The sequence below is a fragment of the Sinohyriopsis cumingii genome, chromosome 10 (genome assembly GCF_028554795.1).
Source record: "Sinohyriopsis cumingii isolate HCF-2022 chromosome 10, ASM2855479v2, whole genome shotgun sequence".
In the NCBI taxonomy this organism is placed as follows: domain Eukaryota; kingdom Metazoa; phylum Mollusca; class Bivalvia; order Unionida; family Unionidae; genus Sinohyriopsis; species Sinohyriopsis cumingii.
The window spans coordinates 55,015,676-55,031,236 of record NC_142970.1 but is presented as its reverse complement, the minus strand read 5'-3'; positions in this window follow the sequence as shown (position 1 = coordinate 55,031,236).

Here is a 15,561-nt window from a genome sequence, read left to right as displayed (position 1 = left end):
GGAGAATAATTCCGATGATATGTTCAGATTTATCAAAAAATTAAGCGCATCTGATCCAATATCGATATGGTTATTCTCGAGCGAGGAAAGATACGATCAGTTTATCCTGCCATGCGGCGATATTTACGGGGCGAAATATTGCACGAGTCGATGAGAAAACTCGCGATGAAATATTCGTCGAATCCCGATCAGTTACTGACAAATTGCTTTACAATTCCGTCTGTGGCCGCTCACGCCGCTAGAGAGAAAAACTCGTGGAAGCCTACAAGGAACGAATTTCTCGCTGATATTCAACTTAGCTGTATCGAATACGGCCATGGTGGTTTGTGGAATACCAAGTACGATTTCGAAGATATGATCTCCGTTGACATGAGCGCGTGTTATCCTGGAAGTTTCCTTGGATATGGCGATTGTGCCGATTATTTTGCTAAATTCGGCCATCCTACCAGCGAAATGACAAGGGTAGCAATTAACGGACCGTTGCCTGATTTTGTCATGACCGGATTCGCTTGCGTCACGTCGTTTGAGTTTGCTGAAAATTTGCATAAAATCTGCTATATTTGGTTCGGCAAGCATTTCTCCCAGCGTCGTTGGGTTCCTACGGTGTTATTGAGATATATGCTAGATTCGTCGATGTTAGTGTCGTTGACGGTGAGCGAGGCGATTATATCTTACAAAAAACAGATCGAGGTGTGGTTGCCGACAGACTGTGACAACGCGAAAGATATAGGAAGAAAAATAATTGGTAAATTTACCCAGGGTGGATCCGTTGATCATAAACATCGACACGCTAGATTATTTATCAACGACGCCGAGATGGATTTTATAATCGCCGATACGGTATCACGAGGAATATTTTGTAACAGAGAGAATATTATCATTGATGGAGCAAAGTTAGGTACCGTGATTAGCTACCTTGACGGAGAATCAGCGCAATATACGCATTTACGATCGTCGATGCTCGCTTATGTTAGTATAAATTTACTCTCGATGATAAATAAATTTTCTGATGTCGCAGTAAGGGTCGCGACTGATTCGTTTTATATCGATAAAAAATACCAAGATAGGTTGAAAAATTTAATCACCGATGGTAGCTCATGGGGAACCTGGAGGATAAAAAACGAGGATATCCTAGATTATTGTGAAGACGCCGATGTCGAAGATCGCGATGAATTCCATCAAGATAGATTTGAAAAATCTTCGATAGAATCTTCGATTCTGGAATCTTCGACAGCCGCATCTGCGTTTGACCCAATTTCACGCAGCAAATTCGTTTACCTAAATGGGCCTGGCGGTAGCGGTAAAACAACGCGAGTAATAAATTTATTTGCGAACTCCGATATGATCGTATTGACTCCGACACATAGATTAGCGCGAGAAATAAAGCAGCGTGGCGTTAATTCTTGCACGTATCACAGTTATTTCAAGTACAGTGGCGGATCATGGGACTCGGCTCGTATGGGTGATAAATATGTCAACAAAATCATAATATTTGATGAAATTTGCACAGTAAATTTAGATATACTAAAATCGATATTATCTTGGCTGGAAGGAAAAAATACCGCTGTGATAATGTGCGGCGATCATGGCCAACCTGATCCGATTGATGGTGAATCGCCTCACGAATGGCTCAGAAACTTCGTTGATTATTATGAGGAAATTGACGCTGATTATAGATCGACGGATATTTTGTTGACCGAATTTAAAAAATTGATTCGATTACAACCGAATAAGATTCAGTGCGACGTTATGAGGAAAATAATCGATGAAACTCCGATGAGCGATTTTCTAAATTTGTGGCGACCTGATCATCTGATCGTTGCTAGTAGAAAAATTGTTCGCGATATTATTCAGGAAATGTTATTCAAGTTGCACTGTGAGAAATTTCCAACGCTGCAGGTACCGTTATGCTATAGGCCCGCTAATACTCGACGACAAAATATTAATATTACTTTGCCATGCGGAGAGAAAAAGATTTTGGTCCTGAATGATATTATCTTTGTTGATATTAATCTTGTTAATGATGCGCTAAATGCAGAAAAATCACCGTGGAAATTAGGTTACGCAACAACGATACATTCATCACAGGGATTGACCGTCGATGGTCAAGTTTGGATCTTCGATGATAGAATTTCTTGGTCAAATTTGGTATATTTAGCCGTGTCGAGAGTAAGAAAATTATCGCAGCTAGGACGAATTCGAGTAAATTACATTAGTGACGCTGGCGGTAGTTGAGTATATTCGGGGACTATTTGTAATTCTTCTTTGGTAAATCCGCGTTGTGGCGCTAACGAATCTAGGATATAAATTGCTGGTCTTCCAGATGATCTTGTTACGGCGGATATTTTATGTGTTGTGACACTCCAGGTTGGGTCGGTTGCTCTTTTTCTTCCTCCTTCGGCCTCGCCTTCTTTATATAAATATCTGACCGTGACGCTACCTAGTACAGGCTGAATTGTGGAATCTCGCTTTAGGGGTATATTCGATTTTGTGATTGCAATTGCAGGTTTCATTGCTATTGTTCGAGTCGTCTCATTATTTAACGCGTTAATTACATGAGGCAATCTTGATACCCAATCGTGAGACCGATTATCCTGAATAAATTCACGTGCGTATTGGTATCCGAATAATCGTTCTGCGAGCGTTTTATTGAATCTTTCGACGATAGCTTGATTGTGATGAACACCTACAATACCGCGACGGATTTTAACATTATTCTTTTTCATCAGTGAAGTAACCGCGCCAAGAAATTCTCGACCTGGATCAACCTGGAGAAGATTCGGCCATGTTAACGGGGATCGGGAATAAATTTCGCTAAACGCCTTAGCGATCTCCGTTGCTGTTTTATTCGATAATGGCTCTGCTTCTTTATACCTGCTAGCGATATCAACGATGATCAAAACGTATTTATATGTGACTCCGTCGACGGTATCGTGAGGAAGAAACATAAGATCCGGTTGATGGACCTCGTTGGGGACACTGACGGTGAAACTCGCGTACGGTATTTTTTTAGGCGGAGGAAGATATATTTGCCAAATTGCCTGTTTTGATAACCACGATTCAGCGACGGATTGTTTTACTTTAGCGGCTTTAGCGAGTTTGTCAATCGCTGATTTTCCTCGCCAGAATCCTCGCGGAGAATAATATATTTGTTCCATATTGTTTACCAGCACCGAATACTAATTTACCTTTCATCGCGCCTTTTATCAACCAGGATGTCAATTTCTCTTTGAAACTTTTATCGGGAATCGCGTCTAGTGCGTGAATTAGCTTGATATCAGCGAGATGCCTTTGTTGTAAATCTCCGCTGCGATATGCGAGATCGTGGTAGTAACAAGCTTTATCGATGGCGTTTACCGGATTTTCATCTTGCTTTGGTTGGTTATTATCGTCAAGTCTGATATCGAGCCTCGTCCCGGGTCCGCAGTAATTATACCCTGGCAGATGCTTTTGTCCGGGATATTTTGCCCAGGGGGTCCCAGGTAGATTTGTCAAGGAGGCTGCGATATCTCCTCCGGTTCTTCTATTTTTTTTTTTACAAATCTGAACTTGCGCGTCTTACAAACTTCACATTCCCCTGCAATTGCGTTTCTGTTATTGCGTGTAACGATTTCGGTTGGATTTATCGTAGCTGTGTGTGTGCGACACTTAACACAATATAGATCCATGTATTTTAGTAACATGAATGTAATTGATTTTTCAGCCACGAAACGACGCGAACAAGTGAAACATCATGCGGTATTACCGAATTCGATCAGAATGATAATCATTGGACCATCGGGATCTGGTAAGACACAATTGTTATTGAATTTGATCATGCGATGGCTGAAATGGGACAAATTGTACTTGGTTGCACCATCCGTGGACGATCAACGTTGTTATCAAGTGTTAAAGGAATTTAGCGACAATACCGACGAAGGCACAATCGAATTCATCACGGACATCAATGAAGCTCCAACCGTGGAGAATTTGGACGGTGATATTAATAATCTTGTTGTTTTCGATGACGTTATGCTGGACAAGCAGACCAACCCGGCTAGGATATTCTCGCGTGGCAGACACAAGAACACCGATGTTATTTACGTGACACAGAGATATACGCAGATTCCAAAGGTGATCAGGGACAATTGCAACATTTTATCTGTGTTCAATGGCGTAGACACGCACACGTTGAGAAATATCCATCAGACCTGGTGCAACGGCGACATGGATATAAATAAATTTAAAAATTTATTCAGCCGCGCTCAGGCAACGCCGCACGGTTTCATCACGATAAATCTTCATGATCCACGCAGTCGGTATCGAATTGGTCTTGATCAAATTTATTCATGAGAAAGCAGCCCCACCATGCAACAAAAAAAATAACACAAAAATTTATTCCCTGATTGATATTTTCCTGTCCTGGACGCTATATTTACTAACACACCCGGCGCGACCACCCGATGCACTTGGTCTGAAATGCATGAAAATTAGCTCCCGTAGAAGGCTTTATTTCTGCTTTCTGAGGCTTCTACGGAGAAAGTTCGCGTAGGAAGGTTTATTTTGGCTGGAAACGCTGGTCTGTTCAACTTCCCTGCTGCTATATAGGGTTAGAAAAATACACCCGTGCCACGTATCGATATGATTAACTATACACAGGCTATGATACGATACATATCGGTTCTCAGTTTAAATAATAAAACAAACAACTAGTATTATTCATAACTGCTGATGATTAAAGTATTTTATGTAAGTTAGATATTGTTTTGTCTCGATTCTTCACCTCTTGTATCGATATGTGTATCGATATGGCAACATTATCAATGCTTCGGTATATTGATAAATCGTTTCACCCCTAGTAGTATACACACACGGATCTGCAGAGTTACGATAGAGTTAATTATAAAACACGCTTCACCAGAATCACGTTTGTTCGCATCGTTACGAATGTTTATTTTCAACGTTGTTGCGAAAAAAGCAGAAAACAGTTCAACATTCAGATGATGCATACAACATAGCCAGGTAAAATGACATTTAGAATGACTATCAAAATATAATATTTCACACCTTTCGAGGGGTGGGGTGGAGGTTAGATTGAGAGAATGATGGCTGATTATGCCAAAATTATTCGGACCTTATGCCATGCTTCGTCATGGATTTAAAAGTGATATTTACATTTACTTAAAAATATGATATGTCTCACCATTTGCCATTTATCCAGACCCACAAGTACTTACTTTCACCTTGGCAGAAATATACTAATTTCATAGTGACACCTCTCATTACTTTAGAAACAGTTATGCTATCAAAGTATGTATACAAATGACAATGGGTATTCTCTTATACTTTTCTTAAATTTAACTATCATATATATATATATATATATATATATATATATATATATATATATATATATATATATATATATATATATATATATATATATAATTCATGTACATTTCCACAAATTATGATTTAATGAAATAACCCCCAATTTCACACGAGATAGTGGTTTGTATATGCATAATGCAACGAAATGATGTAAAGCTTTATTACATGCACCTTTGTGCAAAATTTGAATAGATTACTGTATTGTATTGTTAAATAATACAACTGATAAAACCGAGAAAAAACAATTGTCAATTGATGTGATAGGCTTCTTGAAAACAACTTCCATATCATAGGAGGTATGGATATTTTTTTAGGTATAATCTTGATTGTTTATTTGTTTTATTCTCTTAACACTGTCGTCTAAACATACTAGTACCGAGTATATATTTTATATCAACAAAGATGTAAAATTGCATGAGTGCTGTAATGATAATTCATATCGTCCTCATGGACTGTCATACTCACTCATTGTTGTGATCGTTCCATGTAGACACAACGAATTCTAATAATATTCCGTTACTTTCTTGATATCATGCCTGTTCTTTTTTGTCGCTGTTTTTAAAATGAATTTCAAAAAACAGAATTGTTCAACGTTGAGACTGAATATATTAGAACTATCACTAGCAATTTTAAATCATCCTTCAATTATTTCCATACAATTTAAATACAAATATGACTGCATTACAATTCAGAGCGAGACTGATTCCATAGTAAAACTGTTTGTACATGTGGAGGCCTTGTAGAAGGCGCCAGTGTTATAACAGATTAGTTACAATACCTGCAGAAAGTGCAAAATATCAGATTAATAAATAATCATGCTACAGGCAATTTCAGCAAGTATAAACATGTTGATACTGTGTAATGGTATATACAATGTATATTAACAGGGAAGTGTAAATAATTATTTTAAACGACTTTCATGTGATTAGCGACATAAATATTTATTTTACTATTCCACATAGTCAAATGGAAAAACCGGAATATTTACAGGTGAATCATTTCAGTTATTTCCTATCGATATACATAACGTGTCGCATAAATATTTCAGTGTGACTTTGCCGCTGTCAAGGTGATAATATGTGTGTGAAAGAAAACAAAATGGTCGCATTTTTTTAAACTAGATCTAGATGGTTTTGATGATGAAACATTTGTACGTTCTACAAACCATTAGTAAATAAATGCAGTTGGTAATTACAATGTGTGCATAATATGTTCTAGACAACGTTGATCTGTAAAGTTTCCTGAAGTTCAGGGGAAATTATGGAGAATACAATACGTCAAATGGTGTTAGAGTTATCCGCTCGGTCATTCAATTATTAGTGTTACGATTATCTCGTCTTAATGTAAATGCGAGAAAAAGGGTAAAACCAACACCGCCTGTAAAATTTAAAAAAACAATTTATTTATCAAAATGAAACAATGAAAGTATCAGTGGAAGAATATTATTAACTAAATCTGAAATAATCCTAAAATATTATTATCCCGTCTAAATGATATAAGCAAAACATTCAACTAGACCCGAATACTGATTTTAACATATGAATTATGAATGCCAAATAGGAATGATTTCAAAATAGGAATTAATTATTGATTGGCTCTCTCTTTATACACCTTCAAGAATCTAAAACAACTATGTTTCGCAATGTATCCCAAGTGACAGATCATGCTTCTCAAATTAATATTTCTCAACACCTTTTTGCGTGCCCTAATACATCGAAGCATATATAAAATAATTCATTTTAAGCTCTACCTGACCAAACCAACCAATGAAGCTTATAATAAACACCAAATTGATTGGTCGTTTTGTTGTTTAGAAAGTATGTCCAAAGTTAACTAATCTATATGTTACTGTTTGTTTCTAGAACATTGGAATAGAAGAAAGAAAATGCAATTAACAAGTTTACTTACATGTTTTATGCTGACTCGTTTATGGATGACACAAAATCTGCCCACGTTCTGTCTGTCAATTTATAATATCCTTGCTTTCTTGTAAATAAGAATGTCTTTATAAGAATGTCTTTATATTTTTATTTGTATCTGCCAATTTTGGTCACAATGTATTTTATCTATATGAGTTTTAATGTACATGGTATAATCTTTACCTTTTGAATAATTGTAAATGCCAATAATTCCTAGAGTACATCATTCTAATTACAATAATTACAAAAGGTTAACATATTTGATCAAATACTGCTTAAGTAGGCAATGTAATTGTTTGTTTTTATTTTCTAAAGCAACATATAGTGACATAGACAAAACATATGTGACACAATCGCAATTAATGCACATGAAATCACATTATCGTGGTTTTTTTACACCAGAGTCCTCTTTGTGTTCGATCCATGGATGTTACTGATATTAGGTGTGAGCAAACTCAAGACCGCTCCAGTGACCGAAGTTGTTATAGCTTCCGCTATGGATGCAAGTTTTGCGGATTTGAAGCCCTGGTTTGTCATCCAAAAGACTTATAATAATATTACTCGAAGCTGCATTGCCTGGCGCTCAGCATTAAGATGTTAATGTTAGAACAGGTGGACCTGGTGTCATGATAACGTATCTAGGTGAAACAAGAAACAGTATGAAGACGACGTAATGCCTCAGTGCTAGAAATCACTATAAACTGTCACAGCAGACATCGTAGTAATATACCTCTAATCGTTAAAGGTACGAAAAACTTCAGATCACAGGCACAAACACAAACAACATCCTCAACTTTACAACTATATGTTTAGCAGGTTAATTCAAAGATAAACCAGTATCGTTGTCAATATTTGTTAAAGTTAGGAAAACTAAAATCTTAAAAAAATAGGAAAAGATTAAATAAATTAAATGTGTGTTCTAATGTCAGTTGATCAATTAGTTATACCAATTTGTAACTACAATAATGCATTCTTGTTATAATTCAGTATCATGTAACGTTTATGATGTTTTCTTTGGAATATACAACGTATACAGTGTACTGACCACGATGGGCACATATTACTTTCTTTACTCATGTAATGACATGCGTTAACACTATTTTAAAAAATAATGTGCGTTTGTATACATTACTGCTTCCATTGTTCATGGTAATGCCTTACGTAATCCGTACTATGGAATTTTCAAAATACTAGGATGTACTTTGAACTAAAAAATGGGAATAAGTTTTTCCAAGGTTTGTCATCGCCGGGGGTGGATGTGGGAGATAAGCACCCACTTCCCTTAGAAATCACCAAATGGCTTGAGTCTGAGGGAGCCTCTGACAACCAATTCAGCTCCAGGCCTTCACGAGTGGCGGAACCTGTTTAAACTGACTGGAGAAGGGATGACATGCGAGTTTCTGGCGCCTCAAAAACCGATGGGGCTCGTTAACCTTTGGTGGTCGCCCATCTAGGAGAAGGTAAACTCTGATTTCAAACCTTCACTGTCTTGCAACTATACCCTCTCATGGCAAATCTAAGGGATTTAAACCCAACATAAAATCCGTAGCCGGAGTCCTTAAGGCTTCATGGCATTTCTTTCAGTGTCATCTCGGCAACTCCTGTGACGCAACTGTTGCTATGACGTATCCGCTTGTCCTTTCCCTTGGATTCATCAGCTACGTGGAGAGGGGTGAGAGCTGCATGGCCAATAGTTGATGCACCATATCACCCTGCCGAGGCTTGCGCTCTGGAGAGGACACTCCAGCTTCGTTCTACAGCGGCGACACAACACGGGAAGCATCATTTTACTGGTTATAAGTAACCGCTCGATTGGCGAAGAGCCAGACGCCAGGGTATGCTTCTGACGGTGGGAGAGACCAACATATTTCAATGGACAGCTACCGCTCGCCTCAAACTGGTCAGCCCCTGCCAATAAATTTGCCGTCCAGCCACAGTTCGCCTGCTTTACCGGGTACGTAATGCTTAAGGTACGTGAATACCTGACAAGCAGACTGCAACTACTGCATCAATACATAACAAAAGAAAACCAACAAGGACACTTCCAGTCGTGAAACTAGGTATCTGGTATGTCCGGACCATGTTGACTGGGCTTTCAGATCATCTCTAGACAATCAGTTGATGTTCGAAAGACTTCAGTCATCAACGACGAACTTGCAAGACTCCAGGTCGACTTCGCCTCTCTACAAGAGATACGAATATCAGATCCCGGGTCACTCATATACAAGTAATACACGTTCTTCTGGCCAAGAAAGAGCGCCGACGAAGCCAACAAGGAAATGGAAGACTGATATCCATAGCACAACCGGTGTTGTGTGTACGCTCCCACACTCAGTGGCACCACATATACCAAGGATGAGTTCTTCGATGAGTTAGACTCGCTCATCGAAACAATTCCAAAGGAAAATAACTTGATTTTGCTGGGCGACTTCAACGCTAGGGTGGGTACAGACCATGACTCTTGGCTTTCCTGTCTTGGCAAGTTTGGCGTTGAGAAAATAAATGAGATCGGGTATAGCCTTCAAAGATGTGATTGTATCACGACCTCAGTATCACGATTTCATTCTTTCAGACAGAGTCACACATATAGTGTATAGGAGGCATCCCTGGTCTAAACACTGGCACCATCTGGATTTGATCATTACAAGACGGTCTGCCATGAAGGGTGTGCTTCTTACCAGTACTTTCCACAACGCGGACTGCGACACCTACTACTCGCTGATATACTGCAAAATGAAGCTACATCCGAAGAAGATCCACCATTCTAGGCGAGAGGGTAAACCGCGCAATGATGTGAGCAAAACGTCATATCCAGAAAAGGCTGTGGAATTCACCAATGCACTTTCCAAGATTCAGAACCCCCCAACGGCATCCCAAAGGAATATGGGATCAAATCAGAGAGAATGTGAACAGAACAGCCACACGGATCTTTGGTAAGAAGCAACCAAAGGGCTATGACTGGTCTGAGGCTAACACCGCCACACTCATGCCAGCAATGGAAGAGTCACAGTGCTCACCTCACCAGCAGTACAAACGATTCCCCTAACAGAAGACATTACAGACATACTTGTCTACCTGAAGCAAAGTGCAGACATTAGCAAGACAGTATGCCAATTAATACTGGCTTAAGCTCTATCAGAGCATCCAGTCAACAGCAGTAATCGGAAACATCAGAGGTATGTGCGATGGTATAAACAAGCAATGGTCCCACGAAGAAAGTGACATCACCACTGAAGTCTTCCACAGGCGATACCATCCACAACAAGGGCAAGCATATGAAGCGTTGGGTGAAATAATACTCTGAACTGTACTCTAGAGAGGACCACGTGACCCACAATGTCCTCAACGCCATTGAAAACTCCCCTCTCATGGCCGAACTTGGACGAGAAGCCTACTGTTGCCGAACTAAATAAGGCCTTAGAGAAACTGTCCTTAGGTAAAGTCCCAGGGAAGGATGGCATCCCGGCAGAAATCATCAAGTGCAGCTGTAGCGTGCTGCTCACACACCTGCACGACCTCATCTGACACTGCTAGAATGAAGGTGCACTTCCTCAGGACATGAAAGACGCTAACATCGTAACCCTGTAGAAGAACACGGGCGACCGAAGCGACTGCAAAAACTACAGGGGCATATAACTTCTCAGCATCGTGGGTAACGTTTACAAACGCGTCGTCCTGAACAGACTGCATACTCTAGTTGACAGAGTGTATCCAGAGTCCCAGTACAGGTTCCGCTCAGAGAAGTCCACACTCGACATGATCTTCACCGACAGCCAACTGCAGGAGAAATCCGGAGAACAACACAGACCCCTCTTCATGGCCCTTATAGACCTCATCAAGGCGTTCGATCTGGTCAGCAGAGACGGACTCTTCACAATCCTGGCAAAAATCGGATGCCTCCAAAGCTGACAAGAATGATCCAGTCCTTTCACGATGAAACAAAAGGCACAGTACAGTACGATGGCTCAACATCCGACCCCTTTGACATCCGCAGTGGATTGAATCAGGATTGCGTCCTTGCCCACACGCTCTTTGCCACCTTCTTTGCAGTCCTACTCAAGCACGCATGCGGGATGGCCACATAAAGGATCTACCTGCACACTCGATCAGACAGCATACTGTTCAACCTGGCACGACTGAAGGCAAAGAGCAAAGCGCGTGAAACAACCATCAGGGACATGCTCTTCGCAGACGATGCTACTCTAGCCACAAAGAGGCTGAGCTACAGTGTCTGATGGACCTCTTTGCTAAAGCATGCGGTGAGTTCGGGGTGGCCATCAGCCTAAAGAAAACAAACGTGATGGCTCAGGACTCTAGCCCGTCAAGCATCATCATCAACAACTACGAACTTGAGGCAGACAGTCAGTTCACGTACTTCGGCTCTACCATCACCAACAACCTCTCGCTTGGTGCTGAGCTCAACACGCGGGTAGGAAAGGCATCAACAACTCTCTCCAGGTTGTCGAAAAGAGTGTGGAGCAACAGCATGCTGACCATGAACACTAAGGTATCCGTGTACCGTGCCTGCGTGCTAAGCACTCTCCTTTACGCTACTGAACCATTGACTATGTACGCATCACAAGAGCAAATACTGAGAGCCTTTCACATGCGATGCCTCCGACGCATAATCGGGATCACCTGGAGCGATCTGGTAACAAACAACGATGTGCTTCAACGTGCCAAAGGTCTCTTGCATGGTCAGATTTATCCGCCAACGTCGCATCATATGGCTGGGCCATGTACGTCGGATGGATGACGGACGGATCCCCAAAGACATTATTTATTCGAAACTAGCCTCTGGCAAAAGGTCGATCGGACGGCCACATCTCCGCTTCAAGGATGTCTGCAATCGCGACATGAAAGCCCTTGATATATATGTCAACACCTGCGAAGAGCTCGCTCTAGACAGGTCCAGCTGGCGACATGCTCTGATCACTGGTCTTAAAGCAGGCGAGGACAAGCAACGCTTGCTAGCTGATTAAAAGAGATCGCAGAGAAGAAGAAGCAGCTCCAACCCACACCTGACGCAACCTTGAAGTGTAGCAAGTGCATCAATGACTGTCACTCCCTTGTTGGGCTACAGAGCCACAGCAGACGCTGCACAAATACAAACCGGAACATAGCTCATAGGCGCACTTCCATCGTCTCTCGAGACTAAATGATTCTAACACACACAATCATGTCATGAACGTATTCAATGGTAATCTCCCTTGTAAGTACGAAGATCATAATTAACAGTGAAACATTCAGCATTAGATGTTTTAAATATCTCTCTCTCTCTCTCTATATATATATATATATATATAAATATATATATATATGGATATATATATATATGTAGATAGATATATAGATATATATATGAGTGTGTTTGCGCGTGTATGTGAAGAGATATAAACACTTTAGCTTACATGTACTAAAAAATTCAAACAATCATGCGTCGCGTCTTAAAAACGTTTTGTTTTATATATGTTTCTTTATAAAATGCTATTTTTGTAGTGATCTGAATCATCAACACCAAAATATGAGTAATACTCACCATCTAATGTATGTTCTTATCTACTAAATACTTGTCTGTGCAATGTAACATCTACCAACCCATATATCCAAATATCCATGAATGGACTTACTTTCATGTCTATAATTCACCAGCCAATTATATAAAAAAATATGTATACGGTTGTGACAATCATTGACAAGCTTTGCAATTTTGAATGACAATTATTTTATATAATCAAGAACATATTTAGACAGTGGAGAGCACTACGCGATGGGCCAAGCTTGTTTTTAAGTTGCACCATTTAAAATTCGTCATTTAGTTGACTCCTTTGTAAAAGAGTTCATATACATGATACTTTTATCAATGCATCATTCTTTGAATAAAGTAAAAGTTATGGTTGCCTTGAAAGTGTCGTTTGCATGATGTCTGCTGACCTCAAGCATCTGAATTGTACGTACTGGCCTAGTACATATTCACTTAATAGAACACCATTCACTTGTAGCTTTGTATTTTGATACATAATGTCTTTATTGAATAACTACATTGTTTATACACATTTAATGTTGTGTTGATACGTCGTGATGTCCTATAAACACTTTCTTATGTTGATACATCCGAAAAATGGTCAGCCGGAGTTTGCTATGTAGATACATCGAACTAAAGGTCATACATAGGTTTGGCTCTGTTTATACTTCCGAATTATGCACGTGCATACTTTATTGTTATGATACATTACGATAATTGTCATAAGGCGTTTGTTGTGCTGATACATCCGAAAAATTATCATACACTGTTTTGTTATGTTGATGCACCAAAATGATAATACAGAATATGTTGTGTTGATACTTGAAAATATTAACCATGTATTTTGCTGTGTTGATGCATGATATTAATGGTCATGCTGAGTTCTTTTTTGGTGTTTTACTACATCCGAATAATGGTCATACAAAAGTTTTGGTTGTGTTGATATATCAGAATAATGATCATTCACTGAGTGTTGCCTCGATAAATCAAAATAAAGATTGTAAAGAGGATGATGTGTTAATTTATCAAACTAATGGTCACACAGTGCTTTATATTTTGTTGAAACATCAAAATAATTGTCACAGTTTTGTGTTGTGTTCATACTTCATAATACTCGAAACACAGAGTTTGATGTGTCGATGCAAGATAATATTGGTCATACAGAGTGTATTGTGTTAATACATTCAAATAATGGTCACACAAATTTTTGTGTTGTCTTATTACATTAAAATAATGATCATACAACAAAAATGATGGTGACACCCACTTTTGCTTTGTGCTGATACATTAGAGTAATGGTCATATCAATGTTTTGCTGTTAAAATGGATAAACATAATAGTCAACAAAGGCTTAGGTCAAAATAAGGGGCATGCACGTTTTTTTTTTGTGTTGATACATCCAGTTATGGTCATACAGTATTTCTTGTTTTGACACATCATAATTATGGTCATACTGATATTTTTGTGTTGAAACATCATATTTTTGGTCACTCAGAGTTTATATTGTGCTGTTACACCAGATTAATTGCTATATTGAGTTTTTTATGTAGATGCATCCTAATTATAGTCGCACAGAGTTTGATGTGGTAATACACCATACCAATTTTTATACAGAATGCTTTTATGTAGATAGATCCGAATAATGGTCACGCATTGTCTGTTGTGTTAATATATCAGAATAATGGTCATACAGAGGTTTTGCTGTGTTCATATATTAGAATAATCGTCCTATCGTGTTTATTGAGTTGATACATCACGGTAATGGTCTAATGGTCACGCCGAGTTGAATATTGAGTTGATGCATCATGATAAATGGGAAAACGATTTTCTTGTGTTGATTCAGCAGAATTATAACCATAGAGAATTTGCTGTGTTGACAATCAGGATAATGGTCATTGTGAATTAGATGCATTGATTGTCATAGGATGAAGCCGGGTTGGGACTGGATTAGGGAAGACACCAAAAGCAACTGTGCTTACAAGATGTTTATTTATAAACGCAATTTAAATATAACAAATCTGACACAAATATAATCAAAAGATAAGGAAAATTATAAAGTTCCTAACATGGAACTATCAACAATTAACGAAGAAAACAAAACTCCACATTAATTTAACGTATGTAATTTCAAAACAAACGTGAAATCCTATCACCGACCAACAAAATAAAAGTGACCTACACCTCAATATAAAAAGTCTTGAAGGTATCGTTTAAATAACTATTTACAAAAGAATATAATTATGTATCGTTCAAATAACGATTCAGAAAAGAATGTAATTATGTATCGTTCAAATAATGATTTAGAAAAGAACGTAATCATGTATCGTTCAAATAACGATTCTGAAAAGATTGTAATTATGTATCGTTCAAATAACGATTTAGAAAAGCAGTGTAAATTACTAACCTATCGTTCATAAAACGATATTGAAAAGCAGTGCAAATTACGAACCTATCGATCGTAACCAGATATTGAAATAGGAATGAATGAAATGATGAAACCTATCAATCGTTCACACAACGGCATTGCGATAGGAATGAACAACATTATAAACCCATCTATCGTTCACACAACGGCATTGCAATAGCAATTAATAACATTATGAACCCATCGATCGTTCAAACAACGGCATTGCAATAGAAATGAACAACATTATGAACCTATCGATCGTTCACACAACGGCATTGCAATAGGAATGAATAACATAAACCTATCGATCGTTCACACAACGGCATTGCAATAGGAATGAA